The 18,500-nt window shown below is 49.3% G+C and overlaps 1 long non-coding RNA gene across 1 annotated transcript; it reads right to left on the bottom strand.

Moving 5' to 3' along the window:
- Positions 1–6,197: 6,197 nt before the first annotated feature.
- On the bottom strand, positions 6,198–18,485 carry LOC133766550 (uncharacterized). Its single transcript, XR_009866722.1, has 3 exons — positions 18,108–18,485; positions 17,059–17,212; positions 6,198–7,526 (listed from the first exon to the last, which is right to left on the bottom strand). It is a non-coding gene; the product is annotated as an uncharacterized LOC133766550 (long non-coding RNA).
- Positions 18,486–18,500: the final 15 nt, after the last annotated feature.

The following is an 18,500-nucleotide window of genomic DNA, read 5'->3' as shown; positions in this document are numbered from 1 at the left end:
TAAAGGCCTAGAAAATATGGTTTTTTGGGACTGGCACTGTGGTGTACCAGGTAAAGCCATCACCTATAGCACCGGCATTGCATATGGGCACTGGTTCAAGTTCCATCTGCTCCCTTCCAATTCAGCTCCCTGCTAATGTACCTGGGAAAGCAGCAGAAGATAGTCCAAGTGCTTGGGCCCCTGCACCCATGTGGGAGACCTGGAAGAAACTCCCAGCTCCTGGCTGCAGCCTGGCTCAGCCCTGGCAGTTGCAGCCATTTGGGGAGTGAACCAGCGGATGGAAGACCTCTCTCTCTCTCTCTCTCTCTCTCTCTCTCTGTTCCCACCCTATCCCCCAACTCTTAAAAAAAAGTTCTTAAAGATGTGTCAGGGCTTAGAAATTAGAGAAGTTATCAGGAGACGGAGACTAAAGTAGGTCCACTTCCTCAGAAGGTGAGAGATTCTGCGGCAAGAAACCAAGGCTGGAGAGATGGGTGGGGCTGCAGGGCCCAGTCTCCCGCCTACACGTGGGAGGAAGACCCTCAGTCTCTGCCCGCACTTGCAGCCCCTCGTCTCCTGGGGAGTGGGGGTGATTCAGCAGGCAAATGCCAAGATGTCTGCTAGCCCCGTCTGAGGATGGCGTGGCTGTTTCATGCAAAGACAAAACAGAGAGACAGGCACCGAGGTGGGAGAGGAAGAGAGATGGTGGAGAAGGGGGAAGGGAGGTTGAAGGAGAAGGAAGAGGGAGAGAGAGGGGGAGGAGGAGGGAGAAGGAGGAGGAGGAGGAAGAAGTGAGAGAGATTTTTTAAAGTGGGTTCTTTTGTGGCAAAAAGCCACAGTTGCATCATTAACAGGCCTTTATTCTGCATAAAAGGCTCAGTGGGGAGCAGTAACCTCAAACTTGGCAGAGGAAATGAAGGCAGCGAATCCAAGAAACTGGGGCCGTCTGGGTAATGGAGTGGCTTGGGCTGCGACACACACGCCCCCGCCTCGTGAGACAGGCTGTGAGCCACGGGGTCCCCAGAGAGCCACCACGTCACACCGTTAGCACCACGAGCATGTGGAGCGGCATCAAGGTCCGTCTTTTTCCTTTCAGGGAAAAACAAGAAAAATCGGAATCTTCCTTTTTAACCGCCTGAGTACCAATGAGAGAGACCAAAAGAATGTTCGAGATAGATCATAAGTGTTATCTTGATTGAGATTGATCTTCCCCAAATTTTCAACCCCTGTGTGGATTTTCTCACTTGTATGGACACATACTGGAGGTAGACACGAAGGGATGCCTCCTTCCAAGATCTGTTATTTCCCTTTTGTGACTCTTCATATTGAACAATCGCAGGTAGAAATAAGCAACTTAAAATTAAGCACTCCTTCTTAAAGCTCAGAGGGCTGGATGAGCGAAAGGCCCTCTCATCCCAGTTTGAATTGTAAAAGAAGAGTGATGTAATCTCTCACGGCTCTTTTCTTAATGAGTGGATAGGCCGGCGCCGCTGTGGCTTAACAGGCTAATCCTCTGCCTTGTGGCACCAGCACACCGGGTTCTAGTCCCGGTTGGGGTGCCGGATTCTATCCCGGTTGCCCCTCTTCCAGGCCAGCTCTCTGCTATGGCCCAGGAGTGCAGTGGAGGATGGCCCAAGTGCTTGGGCCCTGCACCTGCATGGGAGACCAGGAGAAGCACCTGGCTCCTGGCTTCGGATCAGTGCGATGCACTGGCCGCAGCGGCCATTGGAGGGTGAACCAACGGCAAAAAGGAAGACCTTTCTCTCTGTCTCTCTGTCTCTCTCACTATCCACTCTGCCTGTCAAAAAAAAAAAAAAAAAAAAGCCTTAATGAATGGATGAGAATATAGTTGCACTTCTAAAATATTCCAAAGTCAGCTTTCAAAGGTGAAGCAAGAGTCTGATCTTTAAAATGCAAACAAATACGAAAGGGAGGGGCACTACCTAGGGCATAGTAGGTTATAAAAATGGAGGTTTGGGCCTAGCTGAGGTCCCAAATAAGGATGCTGGTTGCTAGGCAGATGATGCTGAGACGGAACCCCTACCATGTAAAAGCAGGGCCCAGGCTCTCTCCTGGCTTCCTTTGTGTCCTTGCCCAGCCTTTAACAAAGGGAATTCACTGAGTTGCGGGAGTGGCACAGCTGGTCCACAAGGTTCTAATCACCAGACTCAGGCAGTCATTTGCTTCTCCAACAGATAGAACCCTGTCCCCTGGTGTTGTCCTGACGCGTTTCTTTAGAGGAACTCCAGGCCCAGGCAAAGATATTCCAGAGCTGGGGCAGAAGGTGCCTACTCCCCCACCAGACCACCTGCAGCTCACTTGGAATTCCCTAAAGAGCATGGCAACATCTATCAATCAAAAGAAGGTCATGAGTTGGGGCCAGCACTGTGGCGCAGTGGGTTAACGCCCTGGCCTGAAGCGCCGGCATCCCCTATGGGCACCGGTTCGAGTCCTGGTTACTCCACTTTCAATCCAGCTTTCTGCTATGGCCTGGGAAAGCAGTAGAAGATGGCCCAAGTCCTCAGGCCCCTGCACCCACGTGGGAGACCTGGAAGAAGCTCCTGGCTCCTGGCTTCAGATTGGTGCAGCTCTGGTCATTGTGGCCAATTGGGGAGTGAACTATCGGATGGAAGACCTCTCTCTCTCTCTCTCTCTCTCTTTCTCTGCCTCTCCTTTCTCTGTGTAACTCTGACTTTCAAATAATAAAAATAAATCTTTAAAAAAAAAAGAAGGTCATGAGCTCCACTCACCAATTGGACACTTGGATGCTAGCTGATCATGCACCTCTCAGCCCCATTTCTGTTTTTAAATATTTATTTATTTATTTATTTGAGTTACAGAGAGGGGGAGGGGAGAGTCTTCCATCTGCTGGTTCACTCCCCAAATGGCCACAATGTCTGGAGCTGGGCTGATCCGAAGCCAGGAGCCAGGAGCCAGGAGCCAGGAGCTTCTTCCGGGTCTCCCACGTGGGTGTAGGGGCCCAAGGACTTGGGCCATCTTCTACTGCTTTCCCAGGCCATAGCAGAGAGCTGGATCAGAGGTGGAGCAGCCAGGACATGAACTGGCACCCATATGGGATACCAGCACTGCAGGCAGCAACTTTACCCACTATGCCACAGCACTGGCCCCTCAGCCCCAATTTCAGTCTATAAGAACCTTCACCCTTAACTCCTCGAGGAGCCCAGGAATTAAGCTATAGCTGCCTGGCTCCTGGCTCTGCACTTCGCGATAAAGGTGTACTTGCTTCCACCTCCCCGATGTCAGCAATTGGCTTTCTGTACGTTGCGTGAGTGGACTCGGTTTGCAGGTTCTATAGTTTGGGGTGCTGTTCGGCAATGGTGAAAACTTTATCCTCCACTGATCTCAAAGGCCAGAATGTGTGGAGACTGCAGGCTTTGTGCAGAGCTGTTTAGAGAGAGATCTCCTTGCGTGGAGACACGTGTCCTCAGGCTGCTGACAGGGGTATGAGGGGACCACACACGGAGCTGGGCCATGTCCCAGGCACAGGCACCAAGGCAACTGGGGTCTGATTGCCACTTGAGAATCTGAAAGGGAACAATGCAGTGGCTCGGCCCTTTGTTGATGTGGGAGGAAGTGACTGTGGAGGAGACTGTACCCCAAGAATTCTGGGGTGAAGCAGCATGTATGTGCTTTCTGTGGACCAGTAAGGGGCTGTGCCTATGGAAAAGCCATTGTGGGTCATATCCAAGAAGGATCTGGAAGGGCACACAGCTGCAGCGGTTGCTGTGGGCAAAGCACTAACAGTGAATGGGCAGAAAACCACCCCCTACAAGGAGGGAACTGGCAAAAGGAGCTGCCCACTTGCAGGGTGGTGAGAGGAAGACCTCTGAGGAACCCCACAAGTCTTCCAAAAGAGAAAGAGTCAGCCTTGAACATCTGTCAGGACCACAGAGCCAAAGGCAACTCACAACAGCAACCATTTAATCACCCGTCCCTTTGTCTCCCAGTTAACCTCCATGCAAAGCAGTCACACTGTGGGGGTCAGGAACCATGGCGAGCACACTGGAGGGGCTTGGGTGAGCACACTTGTGGGGGCTTGGGCAGACGCACAGCACCAGATGGGGAAGGAGAGGAAGACCTGCTCTCTGGGCTCCTTCCTCAGTTGCAGGGTCCCCACCTTACTGGGTGAGGGCAGACGTCTCTACTTCTATCAAGCTGGAGTTTGGAATTCTGCAGGGTTATGGACACGCCCACTGTCATGTTGAGATGATATTATAGGACTGCCTGAGTTTTTGCCTGGGGACAGGAATAAACTAGCCTCACTGAATACATTTAAAGAAATACTGACAGGCAAAATAAAATGATTTCGTGATGGCAACAATCACACGTGTTCAATGCACAGGTTATACATGTTCAGGAACCAGAAATGAAATTTTGAAAAATATGATGCCTCCTGAGTTACCTCTATTATTAATTTAAATACTTTTTTTTTTCAAATGATGAAAACAGACAGTATTTGGAAAATGCAGAGGTGGGCGTTGTGATGCAAAGCTTAAGTCATTGTTTAGAACACCTGAGTCCCACATGGGAGTGCTGATCAAGTCAGCCACTCTGCTTCCTATCCAGCTTCCTGCTGATGCTCCTGGGAAAGAAACAGATGATGGCCCAAGTGCTTGGGTCCCTGCCACTCATGTGGGAGGCCCAGGTAGAGTTCTTGGCTCCTGGCTTTTTCAGCCTGGTCCAGCCTGGACTGTTGTAGGCATTTAAGGAATAAAACAGAGGATGAAACATCAATTTCTTTCTGTCTCTGACTTTCTCTCTCTCTCTCTCCTCTCTCTCTCTATTCCTCATCATGTCTCTGTCAGTACACCTTTCAAATCAATATAAATAAATATCTTTAAAATAAGAAAATACATAAAATATTAAAAGAAAGCGTGAAAACACTTGTACAATCCTAGCATTATTTTTCCTTAAAGCATGAATAGAAAATGTGGTTCCATCTGTGGAGATAAAACAATACCAAAATGTTCCAAGTGGGGGCTGGCGCTGTGGTGCAGCAAGTTAGGTTGTGGGCTACAATGCCAGTATCCCATGTGAACACCAGTTTGAGTCCTGGCTGCTTCAGTTCTGATCCTGCTCCCTGCTAATGTGCCTGGGAAAGCAGTGGAAGATGACCCAAGTGCTTGGACCCCTGATGGAGTGCCTTTGTGGAGTGAACCTGCAGGCAAGGAAGATCTCCTCTGGCCCTGCACCCTCCCCTGCCTGTAACTCTTCCTGTTAAATAAATAAAATCAATGATATTTTTAAAAAAGAAAAGTTGCAAACATTATTTTTAAGTAGTGTAATTATGAGTGTTTCCCCTCTCAGTTGCCTGGATGTGGAAACCAACTGCTCTAATTGTGGACTCCTTCACTCACTACCCACACCTTCACCTCCCCTCGCAACCTGCCCTCCCTCCATCCCCACTCATTAATTTGGTTACGTCAGAGCCGCCATGTTCTTATACAACATCGCCACCTTTGCGGTTTGTCATTGGTCTAAAGACAGAACACCAACCAGCTCTGGTCGGCTTGCCATGCCAATGAGGAGCCTTTCCTGTGACGCTGGAAATAGAACAGAGACGTAAGTTTAGGTTCTTTCTTTCAGAGAGCTATGGGGGACAGTCATTGCCTCTTCTTGGAACAGGAGACGGAGAGGGATATCATAACGAGAGATTTAAAAGTGAAGCTGACCCCAGCAAAGCGTGAGTGAAAGGCTGGAGAAACTCCTGCTGGTGTTTGAGTCTCTGTCCCCGAGCCAGTGCACGGTGGAATTGCGTTTCTCTTTTTGGTTTCTAGATGATGTGCTCACATCCTAAAACCAAATTTCCCCTTTTGGTAAAGTTTGGGACTTTTGAATTTCTATAATTTTTTGAAAACGTGGGGCTATCCTTATTTACCCCTAAGAGTGGACACAGATAGAAGCACATGGGATGTTTGCTTTCCATTCTACCCCTACGTGTACATTTTGTGTGTGGTTAAAATAAAATAACAGTATTAGAAGGGGAAGAGAGATTACAAGACAATAGCTGGGGAGTGTGTGTGTGGTTGGGTGTGTTTGTGTGTGGGAGTGACAGATTCAATCCTACTCCCTCTGTTTTTGGTTAAAGTCATCACTAATTTGCAGGCCTTTTGGAATAAGTTGTGGAGTCCTGTCCTCCCTCCATTGCATTTTGCTGTTTAAGCTAAAGGAAGGAGATACAAGAAGTGTGGCCCAGCCCCAGTGGCCCATCTGTGATGGCTTGGTCTGATTGTTGTACTTACATCTTGAAGGATCTGCTTAGGGTCAGTGTAGTAGGTCGCTATGGGTTGCCTGCCTGTCCTGGAACTCCTCATGTGAATTAGTCATTACCAATATCTCAGACAGGTGGGGATGGCCAGGTGTCCGCGTTTCCATCACGTGACTCTCATCTCCCTAAAGCCACAGCTCCTGTTATATGGGGATGAATACTGGGCCCTGCTGAATTAGTCAGATTATCCCTTTGGGAGACTTCGTGTGGTTGGTCTGAGGCACTGGCACTGAGAGAGGTCACCCAGAATCCGGGCTAAGGAGACCACTTTTGTCATGCTCATCCCACATCAGAGAAAGCAAGTCTGCAGGTAGAGATCAGTGAGGCAAATGAGCAAGAAACGCTGAAGAGAGATCACCGGCTCCATCGAGGTGGACTTGTGCCCTGTGGTCTCCACATGTCCGTTTACCCAGGCTGCCAGATCCCAGATCGTAGTGGTATAGACCGGGGTGGCTTCGGGGATGTGTCTTCTCAGAGTCCCAGGGTCTGCAAGCCTGGGATCACAGTGTGGCAGGGCTGCGTCCTCACGACACCTCTCTCTTCTGGGCTTGCTAATGGCCACTTTCTCCCTGTGTCTTCACAAGGCCATTCTGTAACCGTGTCTACATCCTAACCCCTCCGGGTAAGGTCAGTCATTGAATGACAGCCACCTGTAGCGCCTCATCTTGTCTGAATTACCTCTTTAAAGGCCCGACGTCCAGAGACAGTCACACTGATACTTGGGGCAGGGAAGAAGATAGCACAGATCATAACACATCATCTCTGACCTTCCATTTCCTGATTGCAGCACCTCACGGCGCCCGGTTATACCTCCCGTACCAGGGATATGAGAAAAATTCTAACTTCAGAGTTGTGATAACTTGAGTAGATAGACGCTCCTTCTAGACAGTTCCTGACAAAAGTAATGACTCTTCTGGCAAAAGTCACTCTGATATTCTTAGAATCTGAGGTCCAACAACGTTAATATTGCCTTTACACATGAATTTTCAGCAGCCATAATTTCCAGTTAATTCTTTTAAGTTTTCATTTTGAACAGGGCTCAGTCTCCTCAAAGATTCTTCTTGTTCCAATTAAAACTCATATTCAGGCTTCCCCATAACGTGCCAAATCGAAAATGCTGGGATTAGCATTCCTACCACCCTGAAGGCCGTCTGCACAAGCATTTTGGAATCACCCTGTGGTTGCCACTTTCTGAATTTTTCTATGTTAGATGTACTCTCTTGGGTAGGTGCTTGATTTCTATCAAGGAAAATAGAGGCTAATATTTGGATAGAAGAAATGAAAAATATAATAAGTAAGCTAGAGAACCAATAGGGTCATAGTTGCACTCAATAATCTTATCAATTAATTTGATATTATGGTTAAATACATAGATTACTTGATCCAATAACAGCAGAATATCATTCTTCTCAAACTCATACAGTGCAAACATGATCCAGATAAATCACACTCTGGATCATAAAACACACTTTAACAATTAAAAAAAAAAAAAGAAATCATAAAATGTCTGCTCTCAGACTATAGTGGAATTAAACTGAAAATCAGTAACAGATAGTAGGACCGGCACTGTGGTGTAGTGGGGGAAGCCACTGCCTGCAGTGCCAGAATCCCATAAGGATACCAGTTTGAGTCCCAGATGTTCCACTTCCTATCTAGCTCTCTGCTATGGCCTGCGGAAGCAGTAGAAGATGGCCCAAGTCCTTGTGCCCCTGCACCCTCGTGGGAGACCCAGAAGAAGCACCTGGCTCTGGCTTCGAATCAGCACAGCTCCAGCAGTTGTGGGCATCTGCAGAATGAACAGCGGATAGAAGACCTCTGTCTCTCTGTCTCTGTCTCTGTCTCTCTCTCTCTCTCTGCCTCTCTGTAACTCTACCTTTCAAATAAATAAATAAATCTTTTTTAAAAAAACAGATAATTGGAAAATCCCCCAAATAATTAGAGATTAAATAATATACTTTTAAAAAATACCTGGGGGCTGGCTCTGTGTCGCAGTAGGTAAAGCTGCCAACTGCAGTGCAGGCACCCCATATGGGCATGGCCTCAAGTCCTGGCTGCTCCACTTCCAATCCAGCTCTCTGCTATGGCCTGGGAAAGCAGTAGAAGATGGCCCAAGTCCTTGGGCCCCTGCAACCACGTGGGAGACCCAGAAGAAGCTCCTGGCTCCTGGCTTCGAATGGCTGTTGCAGCCATCCAGGGAGTGAATCAGCAGATGGAAGACCTCTCTCTGTCTCTCTCTCTCTCTCTGCCTCTCTGTGACATTGCCTTTCAAATAAAAAATAAGTCTCAGAAAGAAAGGAAGGAAGGACAGAAGGAAGGAAGGAAGGAAGGAAGGAAGGAAGGAAGGAAGGAAGGAAGGAAGGAAAATAGCCAGCAAGCCAGCCTCAGGTGTTTCATGATAGTAATGGAAAACAGACCAATACGAGAAGATTTGACATTGTCAAGATGTCAGTCCTTCCCAGCTTCTTCCATAGCTTCAATGCAATTCCAATCCAAACTCCAGCAACTTATTTTATGAATACCAACAAACTGACTCTACATGGAGACGCAAAAGAGCTGGAAGAGCCAACACCATGCTGAAGAAGAATATAGTTGGAGACTGACAGTGCCTGACTTCAAAACTTACCATAAAATGGGGCTGACATCATGGCGCAGTGCTTTAAGCTGCTGCCTATGACACAAACATCCCGTATGAGCATGGGTTTGAGTCTCAACCGCTCCACTTCCAACCCAGCTCCCTGTGGATGAGACTGGGAAAGCAACAGAAGATGGCCTGAATGTTTGGGGCCCTGCACCCATGTGGGAGACCCAGAAGAAGCTCCTGGATCCTGGCTTTGGATTGGTACAGCTCTGGCCATTGCAGCCATTGGGGGGTGAACCAGCAGATGGACGATCTCTCTCTCTCTCTCTCTCTCTCTCTCTCTCTGTAACTCTGCCTGTCAAATGATTAAGTAAATCTTTTTTTAAAAAAGATTTTATTTATTTATTTGACAGGTAGAGTTACAGACAGTGAAAGAGAGAGACAGAAAGAAAGGTCTTCCTTTCGTTGGTTCACTCTCCAAATGGCCACAACGGCCAGAGCTGTGCTGATCCGAAGCCAGGAGCCAGGAGCTTCTTCCAGGTCTTCCACGTGGGTACAGGGGCCCAAGGACTTGGGCTTCTTCTACTGCCTTCCCGGGCCACAGCAGAGAGCTGGATTGGAAGAGGAGGAACCGGGACTAGAACCAGCTCCCATATGGGATGCCGGCACCGCAGGCAGAGGATTAACCTAGTGCGCCACAGCGCCGATTCCTAAAAAAATTACTTATTTGAAAAGCAGGGGAAGATAGCAGTGAAACTGTGTCTCTCCAGTGCTTGGGGCTTTTCACGGTTTTGTTCTGTTTTGTTTTTAAAGATTTTTATTCTATTTATTTTTGAAACAGTTACAGCAATAGAGGGAGAGACAGAGACAGACAGACAGACAGACAGACACACACACACACACACAGAATCTTCCATCCACTGGTTCACTCCACAAATGGTCACAACAGCCAGTGCTGGGTCAGACTTCAAACTGAAGCCAGGAGTCAGGAACTTCATCTGGGTCTTCCCCAAGGGTTTAAGGTCCAAACACTGCTTTTCCCAAGCCATTAGCAGGGAGCTAGATCAGAAATGGAGCAGCGGAGACATGGGTCAGTGCCCATATAGGATGCAGGCGTCGCAGGTGGTAGCATTACCCATCATGCCACAATGCTGTCCCCCAGGGCTTCTCAGGGTTCTGATGCACCCTTGGGCATCACAGACATAATAACAATGATTGCTGAGGGGCCTGGCCATCCTTAACTCAATGTTCCTGGACCTTCCTTACAAGTGTATTGACCGGGGCTGGCGCTGTGGCACAGCGGGTTAAAGCCCTGGCCTGCAGTGCTGGCATCCCATATTGGTGCCGGTTCAAGTCCTGGCTGCTCCACTTCTGACCTGGCTCTCTGCTATAGCCTGGGAAAGCAGTGGAAGATGGCCCAAGTCGATGGGCCCCTGCACCCATGTGGGAGACCCGGAAGAAGCTCCTGGCTCTTGGCTTTGGATCAGTGCAGCTCTGGCCGTTGCAGCCATATGGGGAGTGAACCAGCGGATGGAAGACCTTTCTCTCTGTCTCTACCTCTCTCTGTAACTCTGTCAAACAAATAAAATAAATCTTGAAAAAAACACAAGTATATTGACAACCACCTGCCATGGTCTCCTCTGAGGAAGGACAGTCCTCCACCTGCTCAGAGCTGCATCCTCAGCCTCCTGGAACTATGTCCTCCCACTTCTGGGATTTTATTCTCTCAATAGATTTCAAGGCCCCTGTCTCTTCTTGTGCCTTCTCTGTCCATCACACTTCCCTCTATGTCAGGAGTATCTGAGTGGCCATGCCTAATGGGAAATTAAACTGGGGATTCTTTTAATTTGGGCTTAATAAGATATGGTTCTTATAATTCACTGTCACTTCTATTTATAACCAAAATATTGCTAATAATTCTAGATAGGAATGAGCTTTCTGCCCACTGTGCCGACTGACCCAAGTTCTATGGTTTGGCTGTGGTTTGAGTGCCCTCCCGCGATTCACGAGCTGGAAACTTGGTCTGCCGTGTGGCGGTGCTGAGAAGTGATTGGGTCTCGAAAGGTGGGGCCTGGTAGGAAATTTTGGGTTCTGCCCTCATGGATACCAGTTAGCTCCTGTGAGAAGAAGTTGTAAAAAGGACAAGCCTGGCCCCAAATTCCTCTACATCCTGTCTCACTGGTGATCTCTGCTGCACATGGGTATACCACTGCTGAGAGGGCCTCTCCAGAGAGGTGGAGCCGCTCCACCCTGGAGTCCCAGCCTCCAACACTGTGAGCTACATACACCTCTTTTCTTTGCAAAGTATTCAGCTCAGGTATTTGCTTACAGCAACAGACAACAAAGACACCAGGGCTGTGACACAAAAGTCGTGTTCCAAGGCACGTGGAGCCAGAAATCAGAAGCACCATTTCGTCCATGGAGAATCAGTCCTCAACAATGCCTGGGCAAAGTGGGACTCTGTCCGGGAAGAGATGCACTTATCAACAAAGCGTAGGAACCCGTACATTTTGTTTCCTGCTGGGATGTAAATGGGTCAAAAGAATCAATAGAACTGTGTTTGCGGGCACAGGCCTACAGCAGAGTGACAGCAGGGACTACGTCCGGATTTGAAGGTGTGGGTTTTATACATTCCAACTATCAACCACAAAAACACAAATTCCAGTCAACCACATTAAAGGAAAGGCTGCAGGGCCGGCATTGTGGTGCAGCAGGTTTGGCCACATGGCCATGACACCGGCATCCTATGTGAGTGTCAGTTCAGTTTGAGTCCCAGCTGCTGCTCTTGTGATCTAGCTCCCTGTTGATGTGCCTGGGGAGACAGCAGAGGTAGGTCCAAGTGCTTGGGCCCCTGCCACCCATGTAGGAGACCTGGATGGACTTCCGGTCTCCTGGCTTTGGATGGGCCAAGCCCCAGTAGTTGTGACCTTAAAAGACTGCATTTTTGTCATCACTATAAAAGGTGTTGTCACAAACACACTGTCCAACAAGCAAATGTATGCAGCCAAGAAATGTAGGAAAAATTATAGAAATGGTCCAGGCCTGTTAACAGAAACAGCAAGTTGGCAAATTATGTTTAGAACAATTAGTAGCTCTTTCGAACTTGTAAGCTATTTTATCACTTGAAATATACATTCACTTCCTAGCTCATTTTTCTTGGGAGATAATTCTTCGGGGCTCTCTGCTGTTCCTACATGTCTCCTAAGCCGGGGCTCTGACAGCTTCTTCCAGCTTTTGCATCTTTTCTGGTATGTTTGTACTGTCTTGTGAACAGTCTTGGAAAATGGAAATGTTTTCTCCCCTGGAGACACAGAAGGTGCTTGCTAACAGGTACAATTGGGGTAACATCTCCCTTGTGGGCGAACACTGGGCAAGTTGGCATTATAGCCCCTTTAATGGGGGGAGGGGTTTCCTGGGGTGGGAGCTGTGGCGCAGTAGGTTAATCTCTGCCTGCAGTGCCGGCATCCCATATGAGCACTGGTTCAAGTCCCGGCTGCTCCACTTCCAGTCCAGCTCTCTGCTATGGCCTGGGAAAGCAGTAAATGATGGCCCAAGTGCTTGGGCCCCTGCAGCCATGTGGGAGACCAGGAGGAAGCACCTGGCTCCTGGCTTCGGATCAGTGCAGCTCCAGCTGTGCGGCCATTTTGGGAGTGAACCAATGGAAGGAAGACCTTTCTCACTGTCTGTAACTCTACCTCTCAAATAAAATAAATAAAATCTTAAAAAAAAAAAAAAAAGAAGGGGGTTTCCTGGGGCCAGCATGTGGCAGAGCAGGTGAGGCCACAGCCTGAGATGCCAGCATCTCATAGGGGCGCTGGTTCATGTCCTGGCTGCTCCACTTCCAATCCAGCTCCCTGCTAAAGGCCTGGGAAAGCGGTAGAAGATGGCCCATGTAATTGGGCCCCTGCACCCACATGAGAGACCCAGAGGAAGCTCCTAGTTTCTGACTTTGGCCTGACCTAACCCGGGATTGTTGCAATCTTTTGGGGAGTGAACCAGCAAATGGAAGACCTCTCTCTCTCTCTGTGTCTCCCGCTCTCTCTGTAAATCTTTCAAATAAATAAATCTTAAAAAAAAAAAAAAAAAAAAGACTGGGGTTTGCTAAGCTTCAGGTTCCTCAGCTGTGATGCAAACCCACTGTGAGTGCCCATCCTCCTGGGCCTGTCCCACATGACCCCTATGGACTCACACTACTTGCTATCCTTATCAAGCAAAGCAAAATGCATTGTGGCATCAACAGATGGAGAGCTGCTTGCTTCTCCAGCCCTCACTCTGCCTGCATTCCTCAATCCAGTGTGAGCTTTAACCACAGGCATGGTTCTAAAAAGCAGACATTTCAGCTACCACAGTTTAGTGAATGACATCAGTTCCCCAACAGCTCAGAATTCGGCTGCCCTGGCATATTAACCAAGAGTCACTGCAGAAAGTGCAGACTTCAAGCCAGCTCTTCTGTCCACAGATCACTACACAGGTAAATAACACGTGCATCACGCTCAGTGACCTGTCGTGTCTGTTGGGGACACTCTGAAGAACAAGTAGAGTCCCACCAAAATTAGGTTTGGACGTCAAGATGGATGATACTGCACACGTACTTGTTATTTACATAGTCAGAGCTTTCTAGGGGAGAACTGGAAGCCCTTCCTAAGCTGGTTTGAAAATGGCTTGAGAACAGAGGAGACTGCACGGGCCGGGGTTTGCATGGTCTGAATCTCTTACCAGCATCAAAGGAAGCAGCGCCTGGGCAGTTTGTCCAGATGAAAGAGAGAAAGGGAAAAGGGAGAGGTAAGACCTAAAAGACACCAGCTCAGAGCAAGAGTTGAGCTTAGCAGTTAAGACAGTGATTAGGATGGCTATGGTCCACACTGGAGTGTCCGCTTTTCATACTTGGCTCCGGCTCCTGACTCCAGCGTCCCACTAATGAAGACCCTCGGAGATGGTTCAAGAAACTGGATTTCTAACACTGGTCTTGGAGATCTGGATGGCATTCCTAGCTCCCCTTTCTGGCCCCAACCGAGCCCCAGCAGTTGTGGGTATGTGGGGAATGAACTAGTGGATGAAAACTCTCTCTCTCATAAATAAATAAATAAATAAATAAATAAATAAGTAAATAATAGAGAAGTCAGAGGCCGAGGTTGTGATGCAGCAGGTTAAGCCACTTGCAAAGCCTTTATCTCATATCAACGTTACGGTTCAAGTCCTAGCTATTCTATTTCCAGTGAAGCATCCTTCTGATGTGCCTGGGAAGGTGACAGAAGATGGCTCAAATGCTTGGGCCCCTGCCACTCATATAGGAAACCAGAAGGGAGTTCCAAACTCTTGGCTTTAGCCTGGCTAAGAGCTGGCTGCTTGGTGAGTGAACCAACAGATGGAAGATCTCTGTCTATATGTGTTATCTTCCTCTCTCTCTGATGCTGTACCTTTTAAATAAATAAATAAAATCTTAAAAATAAATCAATAAAAATAAAAAGATGTCAGCAGTCAAATTTAAAATATGAAATCAGATTCTTTACTATAGTGTTCTTGTTTCAAACTCTGTTGGCGATGGGTCACAGTGTATGTTAGCCAAATCACACATGGTATTGGTTTACTTTCTATGGCTGTAATAAATGCCTGAGGCTGAGCACTTGATAAAGAAAAATAGTTGGGGCAGGCACGGTGGCATAGTGGGTAAAGCCACTGCCTGCAGTGCTGGCATCCCAAAGAATGTTGATGGCAGCCTTATTTTTTTTTTTATTGGCAAATAAGAATCATGTATTTGGGGCTGCCGCTGTAGCATGGTGGGCTAAGCCTCTGTCTGCAGCACTGGCATCCCATATGAGCTCCGGTTCGTGTCCTGGCTTCTCCTCTTCCAACCCAGCTCCCTGCTGTGGCCTGGGAAGGCAGTGGAGGATGGCCCAAGTGCTTGGGCCCCTGCACCCATGTAGCAGACCTGGAAGAGGCTCCTGGCTCCTGGCTTCAGATTGGCCCAGCTTCAGCCATTGCGGCCATTTGGGGAGTGAACCAGCAAATGGAAGACCTTTATCACTCTCTATCCTTCTCTCTGTCTCTCTCTCTCTCTCCCTCTCAAATAAATAAAATCTTAAAAAAAAAAAGAAAGAAAGAAAAGAAAGGAAGGAAGAAAAATCGTTTATCTAGCTCAGAGTTTTGGAGGCTGAACGTCCGAAATAGGGTAGCACCATTGGTTCCCAGCAGAACACAGCAGATGGAGCACTAGGGAAATGGAGGGACAGGAAGCCAAAGACATCCAAGAGCCAGGTTTGCTCTTTCTATAACAACTTGCTCTCACAGGAACTACCTGGGGTTTTGCAAGAAATGTATTAATCCCTTCTGAGGGTGGTACTCCCAATGACCTCATCCCCTTCCACTAAGCCCCACCTGTTAAAGGTCCACCCACCTCCCAACATCACCACACCGGAGACCACGCTACCAGCACATGAACCTTTGGGAGACATTCTCAAACTATATCCAAACCATAGCACACACTTGCAGCAAAGCCTGCAGCCCTGCTTCCCAGTCTCCCAGTGCTAAATCCATGCGACACACGATGGAAATGGGTGCTTAAATGAATGCACTGGCCAAGAAAGAAACAAATGCAGCAAAGAAGCAAAAAATGATAATGCCCAGGGCTGGAGCTGTGGCATAGCACATAAAGCCTCCACCTGCAATACTGGCATCCCATATAGGTGCTGGTTTGAGTCCCCACTGCTCTACTTCCAATCCAGCTCCCTGCTAACAGCCTGGGAAAGCAGTAGAAGATGGCCCAAGCACTTGGGCACTTGGCACCTATATGGGAGACCAGAGGAAGCTCCTGACTCCAGCTGTCCCAGCACTGGCTGTTGTGGCCATTTGGGAGTGAACCAACTGATGGAATCTCTCTCGCGCTCTCTCTTTCTCTCCCTTTCTCTCTGTCTCTCTGTAAATAATCTTTTTAAAAATGATATTGCTGGAGATGAAATTCAAATGTGCTGTAAGTGGAGTTGCAGACCAAAGAGCTGACTCCGTCACTTTTCAGAGCCTCTTGAGCCAGGGGACCTGCAGGACAGTGAGCTCATCACCCTCATCAACGAGGAAAGAGGCTGTGATGAAAAGAAGAACGACAAGGAAATGGTGCCAGCAAAAGCTTAACATTAAGTGAGCTTTCGGAGAAATCTTGCAACATTACCAGTGCAAAGACTGAAATGCGGAAGCTGATCCAAACTTTTAGAAAGGAGTACAAGGCTTCAAAAAGCTTGTGGAAACGCCTCCCCACACACACATACCTCATCACACACCCTCACACACAGACCTCACCACACCCCCCACACGCACACCTCGCACACTCCCCACTTGCACACACCTCACCACACTCCCCACATACACACACCTTGGTACACTTCCCACACGCGCACACCTCACCACACTCCCCACACACAAGCACACCTCGCCACACTCCCCACACACACACCTCGCCACACTCCCCACATGCACACACTTCGCCACACTCCCCTCCCCACACACCTAGCCACACTCCCCACATGCACACACCTCGCCACACTCCCCCCCCCACACACCTTGCCACACTCTCCACACACACACCTCACCACACTCCCCACACACAAGCACACCTCGCCACACTCCCCACACACACACCTCGCCACACTCCCCACATGCACACACTTCGCCACACTCCCCTCCCCACACACCTAGCCACACTCCCCACATGCACACACCTCGCCACACTCCCCCCCACACACACCTTGCCACACTCTCCACACACACACCTCGCCACACTCCCCACACACAAGCACACCTCGCCACACTCCCCACACACACACCTCGCCACACTCCCCACATGCACACACTTCGCCACACTCCCCTCCCCACACACCTAGCCACACTCCCCACATGCACACACCTCGCCACACTCCCCCCCCCACACACCTTGCCACACTCTCCACACACACACCTCGCCACACTCCCCTCCCCACACACCTAGCCACACTCCCCACATACACACACCTTGCTACACTCCCCACATACACACACCTTGCTACACTTCCCACACGAGCACACCTCGCCACACTCCCCACACACACACACACACACCTCGCCACACTCCCCACATGCACACACCTCGCCACACTCCCCCCACACACCTCGCCACAGGTATTTGCCATTTATGTCAGGCAGTGCTTCGAGGCAGAATGGACAAAATTAAGACTCTTGAGGTTACCTTTGCCGATGTGTCTCACTTTGTAAAGCCTCAGTATTTCCAAAAACCGTGCATAAATCAGTTTCTTTGATGCCTTACATTTATATAGTGAGCACAGATGGTTTGTTGTTTTTTCCTGACATCGCTGGGTGAAAAGAGGGTCATGATTCTCTCCCTATAGAACAGAAGAGAAACTCTGGGTTAACAAAGGTTTCATGACTGCGACAAGTGATGGAGATGTGTTTAAAATAATACGGATCGGAGCTGGTGTTGTAGCGCTGGTTCAAGTTCCGGCTGCTCCACTCGGGATCTAGCTCCCCACTAACGCACAAGATGGAAAAGAAGATGATGGTCCATGTGCTTGTGCTCTGACATCCCCATGGGAAACCAGGAGGAAGCTCCTGGCACCCACCTGACTCCCGGCTTCAGCCTGGCACAGCCCCAGCTGTTGGACCATCTGAGGGGCGAACCAGCGGATGGAAGCTCTCTCTCCCTCTCTCTCTGTAACCCTGCCTTTCAAACAAACAAATATTTAAAATAAAACAAAATCATAGAGATCGACCATATTTACCATATCCTGAAAATTCCTGAAAAGACTGAGGTTGCTTTTGCAGAGCTAAGAATTCTCTTGCAAAAGCGCACTTCCCCCAGCTGACCCGGTGGGCGATGCTGGATGTTTGCAGCCCCGGAGTGCTGGTGCCATTCGCTGTGCGTTCCCACACCGAGGTCCACACCCAGAGTCACCAGGCGGTAACGTGAGCCTTCCGGGCCTCCGGGCCAGCTCCTACCACGTTCAGAACCCTGTGTTCCTGGGCGCTGTGTTCACGCCGAGGAATCTGCTAAACAACTCCCTGGCCAGCAATGGGCACGGCGATTTTTCGGTCGCCTTGAGACCTTTCTAACAGCCAAAGCATCTTCAGCGAGGCCATGATTGCTAAACTTTCTGAGTTTAAATCTCACTGCTTGGGTTCTCCCCGAAAGGAGTGTGCCGCTTGCTTATGGCAAACATGAGACGGAATCGGAACCTGAGATCTCTGAGTGAGGCAGCCGCCGGGGTGAAAATATCCGACCTTGTGTATTTCCGTGCGAAACGGCAGACAGACGCGGTGGCTGGTGTCGGTGCCCGACAGCGGGTCCAGATGAGACCCCCAAGTGCGCCGCGCGGGCAGCCACGGGCCTGGCCTGGCACCCGCCCGGGGTCCCCACCACCAACTGGGGTTCGCAGCACTGATCCCGGGGCTCTCCTAGGTTCAGGGAAAGGCAGACGGTTAATAGCGGGCGTGGCGTTTGAGGGCTGCGCACAGTGCAACAGAGGGGTAAGGTGAAAAAGAAAGAAACGACAAACTAGCCCACAGAACGGCCCGGGCCGAAGTGGGGGGCGAATGAGAGCAGGAGGCGGGGAAAGAGCAAAGGCAGCCGGCCTGGGAGATCAGGGAGCAGCCGCACAGTCCCGGGTGTCGGCC

The sequence above is a fragment of the Lepus europaeus genome, chromosome 9, assembly GCF_033115175.1.
Source record: "Lepus europaeus isolate LE1 chromosome 9, mLepTim1.pri, whole genome shotgun sequence".
In the NCBI taxonomy this organism is placed as follows: domain Eukaryota; kingdom Metazoa; phylum Chordata; class Mammalia; order Lagomorpha; family Leporidae; genus Lepus; species Lepus europaeus.
Note: the sequence above shows the minus strand (reverse complement) of the source record. Positions and strands in the feature narration are given on the sequence as shown.